This window comes from Cupressus sempervirens, chromosome 4 (assembly GCF_028749045.1).
Source record: "Cupressus sempervirens isolate cs-2001-9-10 chromosome 4, ASM2874904v1, whole genome shotgun sequence".
In the NCBI taxonomy this organism is placed as follows: domain Eukaryota; kingdom Viridiplantae; phylum Streptophyta; class Pinopsida; order Cupressales; family Cupressaceae; genus Cupressus; species Cupressus sempervirens.
In genome coordinates, this window is record NC_143121.1 from 663,719,822 (window position 1) to 663,736,955 (window position 17,134).

Sequence of the window (17,134 nt, forward strand, 5' to 3'; positions counted from 1 at the left end):
CCACCAGCACCCTAGGATAGTATAGTTTTCGTAGGATGCATCATGAGACATTTTGAGATGGCATATGCCACATTGTATATAGAAACATTGATATTATACACATTCTAATGGCATGATCAGCCACATTTTGTATATGGATCTATGTATTTTGATATATATATATATATATATATATATATATATATATATATATATATATATATATATATATATATATATATATATATATATATATTTGAGTACTTTGTCTATGGATACATGATCTTTGATATATATTTGTGTAAAATTTTGTCTATGGATACATGTATTTTGATATATATTTTTATCATTTACGTGCACAATGATATACATATTAATTTAGTATCTAGGATTGTTCAATTTATCGTGGATCATGTGTCATGCCCTAAATTTTACTAGTAAAAACACAACAATTTTTTTTTTTTTTTTTAGCTTATGAAGTCGCATAAGAAATTACATATTGTAAAACAAGGTTATCATTGAATAGGAGTTCAAGACTCATGTGAATAGTGTGAAGGTGTTAACATTTTAGTCACAGGTGGTTTTCAAATAGATTGGATGACAGTCTAGTTCAAGTTAGCGTCACGAGTCAAACGAGCAAGTTCAAGATACAACACTCATAAACTAGTGAGGTAATTCATATCCTAACAAGCCTCTGATACTAATATTCTATTAGGGTCTGTTAGTTGTATCATATGGACTAGGTCGTGATTCTAGCATGTAAGGGAAGGGGATCAAAATTACTTATTATCCTCATTACCAATGTACACATTCATTAATCATTACAATATATATTAATGTGACAATTAGTATATTACTATATCCTCATTATCTATCAACATTGCTTCCTCACCAAATTATTGAGTGCACAATAAGATTGTAAGCAATCTACTAAGTTTTAAATTTATACAATCAATGGTATCACATAACATCTATGGATTGTTATTATCAACTAGTCATTTACAATACCACAAGGAGAAAACTTTCTTTCACATTTTCAAATGATAACAATGATGTCAAAGCAAATCTGTGACTCGTACCAATGCTTTCATAACAATATAAACTCCAAACGAAACATGCATATACAACCTTATCAATATTTTCTTCTACACGTACATTAGGTAACAATGATACAATCTCCTTCCATCACAATGGGGCAACATAAGGGACTTTTCAAAATCATAAGGAACATGGACATTGAAAGATATGGACAATGAGTAGCATGAAAATTGTCCAACATGATCGTTGAGAACATGAACAAGCTGGTGAATCCTCCTTCACAAATGAGGGCACAATGTCAAGTTTTCTCATCGAACATCAATATGCAAGATGATCATTCCAAGCCATTTCCATTGCTCCCTTGGACACAAATCTGCATATGCAACACAAAAAAATAACAAGGACCATGGGTGCTTTCCACCCAACCATAGGCCTCAAAGAGACCACCCCCGCGCTAGGGAACAAGGCTCAAAGTGGGATACACATACAATCTTTCAATGCATAAACATTACATTTCAAACTTGAACAATTTCCCCCCAAGACTATTTCACAATGGCTTCACAAATGGAACCATAAACATAGGGTGAAGGTGTGTTCTAAAATGGAGACTTGCCATACCAAACCATATTTGCAATAAACAATTTTCATGCCCTCTCGGGGCTATCATAATTCACCAAATTTCATGCCCTCTTGGGGCTATCATAAATGAACCATTTAATGCCCTCTCGAGGCCTCCATATTTCCTCCTCCAAACCCACTACCATTAGCTGTAACTCCTCAAACTTCCTTTCTACACCATACTTTCCTTATCACCCCTAGCAAGATATGAAATGTTATGGCATACAATGGAGCCCATACTCAAAGGTTCTCAATACATTTTTCGAACCCAACTTAAGCCCTTCACCCTAGACTTCTCTTCCCTTCCCACAAGGGTGAGTATAAGTCCCAATCCCATAACAATACTCAAGCACAAAACAAGAAAACAAAACCAAGTAGAAATAAAACAAGAAATTTTGGCAAACACCCCACTAGTTTGGCCAAGACCCTCTAATAAAGCCTTCCCACTAACTTATTTTAGCAAAAACACTAAGCCACTCCATCCTTACGAACTTGTCTCCTCTAACGGTTCATCGATAGCCCTCACGAGCTCTGAGTTATGAACCTCGAAGGATCGACCTCAAAATGCACTTAGAGCACCTTGAAGACTCCTCGGTACGGGGTGGACGCAAATGATGGATGGTCTTCATGGCCAGAACAAAGGTGTGACTAGGGTTCACCCGCTCATCTGGAGCTAATGGGACTGATGATTCGATGCCAAGATCAGCGATTTCAAAGTTACGCTGTGGTGCACCTATGAACTGAGGCACACTGTGAGTTTTGGCATCGAGCGAGATCGTTGTGCTGAATCCAAACGAAATGTGATCTCTCAAAAATGAGATAGGTTATTTTAGGCCTCAGGATCACCGTCTTGTAGCATTTGACAGTTCGTCGATAGCCCTCACGAGCTCTGAGTTATGACCCTCGAAGGATCGACCTCAAAATGCACTTAGAGCACCTTGAAGACTCCTTGGTATGGGGTGGCCGCAAATGATGGATGGTCTTCATGGCCAGAAAAATGGTGTAACTAGGGTTCAACCGCCCATCCGGAGCTAATGGCACTGACGATTCGATGCCAAGATCAGCGGTTTCAAAGTTACGCTGTGGTGCACCTATGAACTGAGGCACACTGCGAGTTTTGGCATCGAGCGAGATCGCTGTGCTGAATCCAAACAGAATGTGATCTCTCGAAAATGAGATAGTTTATTTTAGGCCTCAGGATCACCATCCTATAGCATTTGAAAGTTCATCGATAGCCCTCACGAGCTTTGAGTTATGACCCTCGAAAGATCGACCTCAAAATGCACTTAGAGCACCTTGGAGACTCCTCGGTATGGGGTGGCCGCAAATGATGGATGGTCTTCGTGGCCAGAACAAGGGTGTGACTAGGGTTCACCCGGCCATCTAGAGCTAATGGCACTGACGATTCGATGCCAAGATCCGCGATTTCAAAGTTAGGCTGTGGTGCACCTATAAACTGAGGCACACTCCGAGTTTTGGCATCGAGCAAGATCGCTGTGCTGAATCCAAATGGAATGTGATCTCTCAAAAATGAGATAGGTTATTTTAGGCCTCAGGATCATCATCCTGTAGCATTTTACAGTTCATCAATAGCCCTCACGAGCTCTGAGTTATGACCCTCGAAAGATCGACCTCCAAATGCACTTAGAGCACCTTGGAGACTCCTCGGTACGGGGTGACCGCAAATGATGGATGATTGTTTGAAGACTACTCCATGTGTCACTATCTTTCTTGGAAAAAAAATTGCTTTTGAACATCAAGCTTGCAATATTATCAATTATTGTCAAACTTTTTCAACCAAGTCAAAATGTCAAATGCAAATATTTGTTTGCATTTTTTGCTAAGGGGAGTTTCATAAATTGACTTTGATTTTCTATGTCTCTAGTGCTTGAACATACTTAAAATGGCTCTTTGGTCTTAGAGCTATTGGTATTTTCTAACTTCATGGTCTATGATATGCATACTAAGAATTTCTTTCACTAAATGGTTTCCTTGATCTATTGACTACACTTAAATTTGTTCACTTGTCATCTCTCTTTCTATATGTTCAATACAAAGAGCTAGAAGAGACAAATAATCTTTCTTACCTTCATCTCTCTAAGCACATGATAGAAATCAATTCTAAACTTGAGAAAAGGTTAGAGGAGAATATTGCATTCTTAAATTAATCTCCCTTAAGACCTTTACATACACACGGGGCATTCTTAAATTAATCTCCATGGAAGAAAATTTCATAAAACTAAAGATTCCATAGTGTTGAAACATAAAATCCAAGATCTCATTTATGATGGGATTGTTGATACCTCTAATGACTCATCCACTCATAGCCTTCATATCCAACTTCATATCATGTCAGTATGCATGTGCTATCTTGCTTATTGGATTTAATTGCTTATCCTACATGCTATCTTCTTTCATGGATTTTATGGCTTATCCCAAATGTGCTTCATACAACTTTTCAATATGAAAGTCTTTCAAAACATTATACAATATTATGACTCTTTATGCTTTCAAATGCTATGATTGGTTGTAAAATGGAAGAAATCAAGTATTCTAATTGTTCATCCGCACTTTATGGATTTTTCTTATTTGATTAGTTTGATAAAAATAGTTTTAATAATCATAATGTCAGCTTTATGTCAAATAAGGAAAAAACCAAATTTGTAATAAGATATCCGCATGCAATTATCTTTCATATAGTTATAAATGCTCTTAAAATTGTCGTTATAGCCTTGTATCACATGCAAATATGATTTGGAAAAACTTGTTCAATATCTTCCTGTTATAATTCCTTACAAAGAACCTACCAAAATACAAAAACCATATACAAAAAACTACACATTTTACATCATAATACATCATAAATTTTAGAAATTCTCCCCAATACCACCCCCCTCCAACTCTTCATGATGTACCTACATTCCAATATCATACAAAAATTAGTAACTTATTGTATTAAACAAGATAATCATCAATTCATTAAATCATTATGAAGAAAATAACATAAGAAGTATATATACCTAGTCAAGTATTCCAATAGGGTCCTCTCTCTATTTTAGGGTCTCCAACAAGGCTTCATGATCAGCATTAGCAATAGTAAAAAGTTCTTTTACTTTTGGTCTTCCTTGATGCTTCAATAACTTTACATTTGTTGCTATAATAAGATGCGAATATATGAGAATTACTTTGTGCTTCTGATAGTCTTCGAATGCAGGAATTCCGTTCCTTCTAAGCATGTATGTCCGCAGCCATGTTCCAGCAACAACCACTGAACCAATAGGATACGTGAATCCATCATCATCTGTGATCGATTGTGCAAGTTTTTGTTTTTCTCTTACACAACGTGCTAACCAATAATCGGATTTCTCATCATTCCCCCGTGGTGCAACCAATGCAAAGACATGTCCTGGCTGAAGTAGATCTGATAGATGATTATGCTCAAGTGAACTTTCCATGTCATCATTTTTGATAGAGGGTATGATAGACAATGCAGTAAGATAATGTGGAGCCCATGTGTCCACCCACTCACTTGACTCACAGTGATCCCAATCACACTGAAAATAAGTACGACAAAAACAAGCTAGTTGTCATGTCCAAATGGTCCATATACTAGAATTAGAGCTCCGAAATGAATGCATTTTTGATGAGTCTATCACTGTAGCACAATCTGATCTATCACCTATGGACCCTTCCTCAACCAACCAAAAGAACCTGCGTACCACTGAATTAAGAGTCCCCCCTTGTGATAATGCTAAACTACACCAATCAACAATGCTACGAGCATCAAGAAGCTCTGTTGTTGAAATCTTTAGTTGCTCCTTAACTAGAGCTCTCTTCACACATGCCCCTGCTCCATCATGTTCCCCTTTTCCATGGCCGGACTCAAAAAAACTCCAAATATGAGGCACCCCTCTCTCTACATGCATCCTACACAACCAATAAAACATGCGAGCATTCTTGAATTGACCTGTACAGTTATCTGACCAAATGATATGTCTATCCATAGCAATTGCATGCTCGTGTAAGAAATAAAAAAAATTCTCGAAACAATGTTGCACAAACTCGTGAGAATGAGATCTATCATCACTCATATAAAAATGATACTCTTTAATAATGTTTTGATTATCTTCCGCACTATCAGGGGCATGTCTATATGTTATGTGAACAAAAATTGCAATCTGAATAAAGTTGTAATATTGAGATTGTGTCTCATTTTGAGGTTGCAATGTGTAGTTCTCAGCAAAATCAACAACTGATATAATAGTGCCAATGGAAAAAGTCTCCTTACACGTTCTAAATTGTTGATCCAACCACTGAGACCTGTGACTATGTCTTGCATACTTGTAAAAAAGATTTGCCTTGAAATCTGAAATAAAATTAGCCACATTGATATCTTTTCCAACCAATTCACATCTAGAGCTCTCACTCCCACTCTTCAATGTGTATTTCACCATTTCATAGACCCTTTTTTTCACTATTGTCTTTCCAAGATCTTGTTCACACCCCTCATGGAAAAATGTGTCAAACTTGGATAAGCCACCACATTCTGAACACTTCTCATTTAAGCAAGCATTTTTATAAAAGGAACAACCATCAACTCTACGACATAAGAGTTGATCTAACAAGTCTCTTGATGATTTTGGAAGCCCACTAGCCCCACAATCCTCCAACATTTCTTTACTATGCAAAGTAGAACGGATGGAGCATAATAGTTCATGGTGCATAGAAAACTCAACATGATATTTGCAACAACATGTATTTCAAATTTTGAGTGGCACACAATAAAATGGCTTCAAAGATTCAAAAGCCCTTTGTGATATATGAACACTTGGATGACTCTCTCTAAATTGTTTGAACAACATAGTTTGACTTACCTCCAAATAGTGTTTAGGATGTGGCATGCGGTCTCTGATGCCAATTCTCAACTTTAAGACATCTTTAGCATTGGGTGATACTCGTGAGTTAGAGTGCCAAAATTGTATAATTTCTTCCTTCACATCATCAGATAGCTTTTTATCAAAACGTGGAAGTCTCCCACCAAATGCCCATGTTTCATTTTGAAGAGGATCATCAATTTTCTCTCGTCGACTAAGTTCTCTTCTCAAAGTAGTATGATTTAGATTCAAATCAATACAATTTTGTCTCATATATCTACCCTTTCTCAAATGATGACTTACCAAAGAGGTTGTAATAACCCTTCAAGCAGCTCTATTATCCTTCTCTCTGCTATTTTTCCCAACGCTATTGAGAGCACTGAAAAGATTCTTCACAATAATGACACGAATTTTCAATTTGGAAAGCATAGGTCTCATCTTTTGCATCTTTAATAAGTGCATGAAAAGCTGACATTGCTCTACCATTGTCTTGTTTCCGAAAAACATCTGATATAGTCTTGAAGCCCATAACCGAATGGTTCTTTCTGATTTTTTTCCTTCCAAACTAGTTATAATCGTTTCATCAATTTCAATTATCCATTTTGGTGTTTTAGAACCTTCATGTCGATTATAATTAGGAGATATGTAAGGTTCTTGTGCATTAAGCTCCTGTGCATTGTCATCTTCGACATGGTCAATTATGCAATTTGGATTATGACTTGGTGGCATTTCTTCTTCAAAATTTTCAATCTCTACATTTTCAATTTCCGCATTATCATTTTCAATAGGTACATTTTCATTCCCCAACTGTACATTTTCATTATCTAACTCTATGATTTCACCTTCTATTAATTCATCGTCAACTTGATTGATATTTAGCATACCTTGTCTTTTTTTTCGGTGTTTCATTTTGTCCTTTTCCCTATATGCTGCAATGTCTTCATTGGATATCTTCCTTTTACGTTTATTCTTTCGACGACTGCTGCTCCCCATTCAGATGACAAATTCGAACACCTAAGGTTATATTTTCGAATTCTTTTCGATTGGTTAGGCCCCAAAACATGACTTTTTACAAATCCCGTGAAAAAAGTAATGTTGTCGGGTCTGTAGGGACAATCAAATATTTGAAATTGATGCGAGTATAATCGGATATCCGATAATAGATCAGATATCTGATCCAGGATCGGATATCCGATATAGGAAAAGGACTTTTGGGGGGAAAACTTGCTAAGGTTTCCCTCCTTTGCCACAATAATATTAATATTATGAAAATATTTGGAGGCAAACGACTTTAATTTATAACTAAGTTAATAGTATATTAGTATTAGTATAAAATATCAATAATATTAATATAAAATAGTATTAATATACCTACAGTATCAATATTATTATTATACCTATAATAGTATTAATATTATTAATATAGATATAATAGTGTAAATATATAATGTTTATTTATATTAAGCTACAATATATAGTATTAATATATATTATTATTATAGCTATAATAGTATTATTATTATTACTATACATATAATAATATTAATATTTAGTGTTTATTTATATTATAATTATTATCCTAAAATAGTATAAATAGTATATCCTAAAATATTACGTTATATATACTAAAATATTACGTTATTATATAGATATATTAATAACATATATATTAATATAATAATATTTATAATATATATTATATTTAATAAAAATATTACGTTGTTATATATATATTATATTATTATACATATTAATATAATAATATATAATACAAAGAGGGTCGTCATTTAATGGGTCAAAGGGGGTCATAGGTCACCCTATGACCCCCTTTGACCCATATGAACGACTCGACTATGTCCCTAGGGGTCCTAGGACCACGAGGGACATACGTCATCGTTTAATGGATCAAAAGGGGTCATAGGTCACCCTATGACCCCCTTTGACTCATACGAACGATTCAAATATGTCCCTAGGGGTCCTAGGACCCCGAGGGACATATGTCGTCATTTGATGGGTCAAAGAGGGTCATAGGTCACCCTATGACCCCCTTTGACCCATATTACCCATTCGAATATGTCCCTTGGGGTCCAAGGACCCCTAGGGACATATGTCATCGTTTAATGGGTCAAAGAGGGTCATAGGTCACCCTATGACCCCCTTTGACCCATAATACCCATTCAAATATGTCCCTAGGGGTCCTAGGACCCATAGAGACATATGTCGTCGTTTAATGGGTCAAAGCGGGTCATAGGTCACCCTATGACCCCCTTTGACCCATATTACCCATTCGAATATGTCCCTAGGGGTCCTAGGACCCCTAGCGACATATCTCGTTGTTTAATGGGTCAGAGAGGGTCATAGGTCACCCTATGACCCCCTTTGACCCATAATACCCATTCAAATATGTTCCTAGGGGTCCTAGGACCCCTAGAGACATATATCATCGTTTAATGGGTCAAAGAGGGTCGTAGGTCACCCTATGACCCCCTTTGACCCATATTACCCATTCGAATATGTCCCTAGCGGTCCTAGGAGCCCTAGAGACATATATCGTCATTTAATGGGTCAAGAGGGTCATAGGTCACCCTATGACCCCCTTTGACCCATATGTACGATTCGAATATGTCCCTAGGGGTCCTAGGACCCCTAGAGACATATGTCATCATTTAAAGGGTCAAAGAGGGTCATAGGTTACCCTATGACCCCATCTGACCCATATTACCCATTCGAATATGTCCCTGAACATATGTCATCATTTAATGCATCAAAGAGGGTCATAGGTCACCCTATGACCCCCTTTGACTCATATGAACGATTCAAATATGTCCCTAGGTGTTGTCGTTTAATGGGTCAAAGGGGGTCATAGGGTGACCCATATGAATGATTGAAATATGTCCCTAGGGTCTTAGGACCCCTAGGGACATATGTCATCGTTTAATGGGTCAAAGAGGGTCATAGGTCACCCTATGACCCCATTTGACTCATATTACCCATTCGAATATGTCCCTTGGGGTCCGAGGACCCCTAGGGACATATCTCATCGTTTAATGGGTCAAAGAGGGTCATAGGTCACCCTATGACCCCCTTTGACCCATAATACCCATTCGAATATGTCCCTAGGGGTCTTAGGACCCCTAGAGACATATGTCATCGTTTAATGGGTCAAAGGGGGTCATAGGTCACCCTATGACCCCCTTTGACCCATATTACCCATTCGAATATGTCCCTAGGGGTCCTAGGACCCCTAGCGACATATCTCGTCGTTTAATGGGTCAGAGAGGGTCATAGGTCACCCTATGACCCTCTTTGACCCATATTACCCATTCGAATATGTCCCTAGGGGTCCTAGGACTCCTAGAGACATATATCATCGTTTAATGGGTCAAAGAGGGTCATAGGTCACCCTATGACCCCCTTTGACCCATATGTATGATTCGAATATGTCCCTAGGGGTCCTAGGACCCCTAGAGACATATGTCATCATTTAAAGGGTCAAAGACGGTCATAAGTTACCCTATGACCCCATTTGACCCATATTACCCATTCGAATATGTCCCTAGGGGTTCTAGGACCCTTAGGGACATATGTTGTCGTTTAATGCATCAAAGGGGGTCATATGTCACCCTATGACCCCCTTTGATTCATATGAACGATTCAAATATGTCCCTAGGGGTCCAAGGACCCCTAGGGACATATGTTGTCGTTTAATGGGTCAAAGGGGGTCATAGGTCACCCTATGACCCCCTTTGACCCATATGAATGATTGGAATATGTCCCTAGGGTCCTAGGACCCCTAGGGACATATGTCATCATTTAATGGGTCAAAGAGGGTCATAGGTCACCCAATGACCCCATTTGACCCATATTACCCATTCGAATATGTCCCTTGGGGTCTGAGGACCCCTAAGGACATATGTCATCATTTAATGGGTCAAAGAGGGTCATAGGTCACCCTATGACCCCCTTTGACCCATATTACCCATTCGAATATGTCCTTAGGGGTCCTAGGACCCCTAGAGACATATATCGTCGTTTAATGCGTCAAGAGGGTCATAAGTCACCCTATGACCCCCTTTGACCCATATGAACGATTCGAATATGTCCCTAGGGGTCCTAGGACCCCTAGAGACATATGTCATCGTTTAATGGGTCAAAGAGGGTCATAGGTTACCCTATGACCCCATTTGACCCATATTACCCATTCGAATATGTCCCTAGGGGTCCTAGGACCCTTAGGGACATATGTCGTCGTTTAATGGGTCAAAGAGGGTCATAGGTCACCCTATGACCCCCTTTGATCCATATTACTCATTCGAATATGTCCCTAGGGGTTCGAGGACCCCTAGAGACATATATCATCGTTTAATGGATCAAGAGGGTCATATGTCACCCTATGACCCCATTTGACCCATATGAACGATTCAAATATGTCCCTAGGGGTCCTAGGACCTCTAGAGACACATGTCGTCGTTTAATGGGTCAAAGAGGGTCATAGGTTACCCTATGACCCTATTTGACCCATATTACCCATTCGAATATGTCCCTCGTCGTTTAATGGGTCAAAGGGGGTCATAGGTCACCCTATGACCCCCTTTGACCCATATGAACCATTCAAATATGTCCCTAGGGTCCTAGGACCCCTAGGGACATATGTCGTCGTTTAATGGGTCAAAGGGGGTCATAAGTCACCTTATGACCCCCTTTGACTTATATAAACGATTCAAATATGTCCCTAGGGGTCCTAGGACCCCTAGGGACATATGTCGTCGTTTAATGGGTCAAAGGGGGTCATAGGTCACCCTATGACCCCCTTTGACCCATATGAACCATTCGAATATGTCCCTAAGATCCTACGACCCCTAGGGACATATGTCTTCGTTTAATGGGTCACCCTATGACCCCCTTTGACCCATATTACCCATTCGAATATGTCCCTAGGGGTCCTAGGACCCCTAGGGACATATGTCATCGTTTAATGGGTCAAAGAGGGTCATAGGTCATCCTATGACCCCCTTTGACCCATATTACCCATTCAAATATGTCCCTAGGGGTCCTAGGACCCCTAAAGACATATATCGTCGTTTAATGGGTCAAGAGGGTCATAGGTCACCCTATGACCCCCTTTGACCCATATGAATGATTCGAATATGTCCCTAGGGGTCCTAGGACCCCTAGAGACATATGTCATCGTTTAATGGGTCAAGAGGGTCATAGGTCACCCTCTGACCCCCTGTGACCCATATGAACGATTCGAATATGTCCCTAGGGGTCCTAGGACCCCTGGAGACATATGTCATCATTTAATGGGTCAAAGAGGCTCACAGGTTACCCTATGACCCCATTTGACCCATATTACCCATTCGAATATGTCCCTAGGGGTCCTAGGACCCCTAGGGACATATGTCATCGTTTAATGGGTCAAAGGGGGTCATAGGTCACCCTACGACCCCCTTTGACTCATATGAACGATTCAAATATGTCCCTAGGGGTCTTAGGACCCCTAGGGACATATGTCATCGTTTAATGAGTCAAAGGGGGTCATAGGTCACCCTATGACCCCCTTTGACCCATATGAACGATTCGAATATGTCCCTAGGGTCCTAGGACCCCTAGGGACATATGTCGTCGTTTAATGGGTCAAAGAGGGTCATAGGTCACCCTATGACCCCCTTTGACCCATATTACCCATTCGAATATGTCCCTTGGGGTCCGAGGACCCCTAGGGACATATGTCGTCGTTTAATGGGTCAAAGAGGGTAATAGGTCACCCTATGACCCCCTTTGACCCATATTACCCATTTGAATATGTCCCTAGGGGTCCTAGGACCCCTAGAGACATATATCGTCGTTTAATGGGTCAAGAGGGTCATAGGTCACCCTATGACCCCCTTTGACCCATATGAATGATTTGAATATGTCGCTAGGGGTTCTAGGACCTCTAGAGACATATGTCATCGTTTAATCAGTCAAAGAGGGTCATACGGTCTCCATTTGACCCATATTATCCATTCGAATATGTCCCTAGGCGTTCTAGGACCCCTAGGGACATATGTCGTCGTTTAATGGGTTAAAGGGGGTCATAGGTCACCCTATGACCCCCTTTGACCCATATGAACAATTCGAATATGTCCCTAGGGTCCTAGGACCCTTAGGGACATAATACGTCGTTTAATGAGTCAAAGAGGGTCATAGGTCACCCTATGACCCCTTTGGACCCATATTATCCATTCGAATATGTCTCTTGGGGTCCAAGGACCCCTAGGGACATATGTCGTCGTTTAATGGGTCAAAGAGGGTCATAGGTCACCCTATGACCCCCTTTGACCCATAATACCCATTCGAATATGTCCCTAGGGGTCCTAGGACCCCTAGAGACATATGTCATCGTTTAATGGGTCAAAGGGGGTCATAGGTCACCCTATGACCCCCTTTGACCCATATGTACGATTCGAATATGTTCCTAGGGGTTCTAAGACCCCTAGGGACATATGTCGTCGTTTAATGGGTCAAAGAGGGTCATAGGTCACCCTATGACCCATATGAACGATTCGAATATTTCCCTAGGGGTCCGAGGACCCCTAGTGACATATGTTGTCGTTTAATGGGTCAAAGAGGGTCATAGGTCACCCTATGACCCTCTTTGACCCATATGAACGATTCGAATATGTCCCTAGGGGTCTGAGGACCCCTAGGGACATATGTCGTTGTTTAATGGGTCAAAGAGGGTCATAGGTTACCCTATGACCCCATTTGACCCATATTACCCATTCGAATATGTCCCTAGGGGTCCTAGGACCCCTAGGGACATATGTCATCGTTTAATGGGTCAAAGGGGGTCATAGGTCACCCTATGACCCCCTTTGACCCATATGAACAATTCGAATATGTCCCTAGGGGTCCACGGACCCCTAGAGAAATATGTCGTCATTTAATGAGTCAGAGAGGGTCATAGGTCACCCTATGACCCCCTTTGACCCATATTACCCATTCGAATATGTCCCTAGGGGTCCTAAGACCCCTAGAGACATATATCGTCGTTTAATGGGTCAAAGAGGGTCATAGGTCACCCTATGACCCCCTTTGACCCATATGAACGATTGGAATATGTCCCTAGGGGTCCTAGGACCCCTAGGGACATATGTCGTCGTTTAATGGGTCAAAGAGGTTCATAGGTCACACTATGACCCCTTTTGACCCATATTACCCATTCGAATATGTCCCTAGAGGTCTTAGGACCCCTAGGGACATATGTCATCGTTTAATGGGTCAAAGGGGGTCATAGGTCACCCTATGACCCCTTTTGACCCATATGAATGATTCAACTATGTCTCTGGGGGTCCTAGGACCCCTAAGGATATATGTCATCATTTAATGGGTCAAAAGGGGTCATAGGTCACCCTATGACCCCGTTTGACCCATATGAACGATTCGACTATGTCCCTAGGTGTCCTAGGACCCCTAGGGACATATGTCATCGTTTAATGGGTCAAAGAGGGTCATTGGTCACCCTATGACCCCCTTTGACCCATAATACCCATTCGAATATGTCCCTAGGGGTCCTAGGACCCCTAGAGACATATGTCTTCGTTTAATGGGTCAAAGGGGGTCATAGGTCACCCTATGACCTCCTTTGACCGATATGAACGATTCGGCTATGTCCCTGGGGGTCCTAGGGACATATGTCGTCATTTAATGGGTCAAAGGGACCCCTTTTGACCCATTAAAGGACGACATATGTCCCTAGGGGTGCTAGGACCCCTAGAGACATATATCGTCGTTTAATGGGTCAAAGAGGGTTATAGGTCACCCTATGACCCCCTTTGACTCTTATATATTAATAATATACATATTAATAATATACATATTAATAATATACATATATATTAATAATATACATATCAATATAATAATATATATATATATATATATACATATACATATTACATTATTATATTTAATAAAAATATTACGTTATTATATAAATATATTAATAACATACATATTAATATAATAATATTTATAATATATATTATATTTAATAAAAATATTACGTTGTTATATAAATATTATATTATTATACATATTAATATAATAATATATAATACATATTACATTTAATGAAAATATTACGTTATTGTATATATTAATAACATACATATTAATATAATAATATATAATACGTATTTTATATATATATATAAATTACGTTATTATATTTAGTAAAAATAATAATAATATATATTATATTTATAGATTGTAATAAGATTAACATAAGATATTATTATATATTACTAGATTATATCTTGTATGTTTACATTACGTTATTATATATATATAATATATTAAAATATGCCTTTACATATTAATATAAGTGAAATAATTTAAAAATAAAAAATTAGAACGTTTAAATCGAATTTCCCTCCAAAATTTGAAGATTTTTGGAATTTGACTACCGAGCCAAATCGGATATCCGATGTCAAATTGGATAATCTGATTTGAAATCGGATATCCAATCAGGCTTGGTATTTACCAAGCCTGCCCGGTCAACCCCAAAGACGTGTTTATAGAGAGTTTTAGTGATACTCAGACTTTGGGTAGCCGTCTGACAATGTTATTTTGATCGAAATTGAATGAAACGAAATGGGTTTTTTAATATCGCTCTCTAGATTCCATCAATATAATTTCTGTCAAATTCTGAGTTCGATAAGTATTTATTAGTTAATTATCAATGAAGATTATTGTAAAGTGCTGATTGACATACTGAATGAAAAATAGCTATAACTTTCAAACGGTATAACATTTTTTAAATCTAAAAGTTGCGTCACATTCTATACTTCGCCTAGTATAAGAAAAAAAAAAAAAAAAAAAATTTGATCAAATTTTCTATTAGTTAGGGTGGTCAAACACGAGACTTTTTTTAATCCGAAAAAGTTTTGGTAGAAAATTCATATTTAATTATTTATTTGGAATAAAAATATCAAAAAATATGCGTCACATCCGGGCATAAGTCTAGTTTTCATATCTATAATTATATTAAAAAAATATTATGATTTGATTTTGATTAAGGTGTTCAGACATACACCTACTTTTTATTTTCGCCCTGAAATTTTCTTAGTACTGCATTAAAATTCAAACTTTTGACCAATCAATTTATTTTTTCTCCTGATAAGGCCTAGTAGTTTAGAAACTACATTCAATTTTCTACAAATTATTTTCTTACAACTTTTTGATATAAAGTCCATAACCACTTCAAAATTATGTGTCAAGTTGACATAAACCTGATTTGCTAATTTTTCACTGCCACTTAATGCCATAGTTTGGTACACCATGATCTTGCACATACCCTGAGTTAGGTTGGTTAATGGAGAAATTTAGTGTTAACTGAGTTGAGTCAATCATTGAAGGAAGTTCAATATTAATCGAATGTTGAGTACAATGTTAGCCAACTGACAACATATTACTTTTGTTAATTATTTGGTTAATACAAGATGACTAAACATATGTTTATTGATGTTTTGAAAGGTTTACAAGTTGAATTTTCCTGACTTATGATATATAAGAAAGGTCAAGTTGTGAGGATTAAAGAAAGTATGTAAGTTGAATAAAAAGATGGATTTGTGAGTGAAGACAAGATAGAGCATAAAGTGTGAAGGTTAAGCTACAAGGAAACATCTGATCAGGAAGGATCCAGAGGTTAAGCATGAATAATTATTTAAATTTTCAAAGTTAGTTGCTTCATCAATCAGGTCAAACTACTAATTCTTTCTAACCATTGTAGAACTAAATAAATCTCTTAATAGAGTTGACTTAATGATCATTTTGTAAATCCTCTAAGAAGGTATAATTTCTTGATTTCTTTGTCTAAAGACTTCTAATAAGGCTAATCCTAACACAATGATTAAAATCCTCTATCAAGGTCACACTTAACAATGTATTTTGTAACCTTTAACAAGGTTAGCTCCTAATAGAGTTCACTTCAGAAGAGTAAAAAATTGTAACTAGTTGCATTGGTGATTTTTCCCAAATTGGGTTTCCACGTTAAATCTTGGTGTCTCATGTGTTCATTTTATGTGCTTAACGGTTTATGTTTCTACAACTAAGTTATTAAAGGTTAATACACTTTAATATCTCAAGATTTCTTTGTTAACTGAGTTACAGTGAATATCTAGTTCTAACCGAGCAATGGAAGTATTTGGTTTAAGAAGTAAAAGTTTGTGTCGACATCTAAGGGACTTGGATTTATTTTTGTGGTAATTGATTCACCCCTCCCCTCTTAGTTAATCCTCTTACATTTCCAACACTCAATATGATACTATTGGAATGAAATAAGGATATCAACATACATCCATCAAATTAGATATAATCTGAGTGATGCTATTTCACCAACACCCCCCTTACTGATGGAGGACTTAAACAACAAAACCATCTAACAAAATGGTGATCTTATTCTAAGAAATCTTATCAATCTCACATTCTTGTGATATAAGTACTAGCATTAACACCAAGATTCCTACCAACACGAATATCATATCCTAGAAAGATATGAGTTATCTTATTTTTGACACACTCCAGGACACTTATAGATATAGTCTATCAAATAACAACCTTGATATCAGGGACAAAAA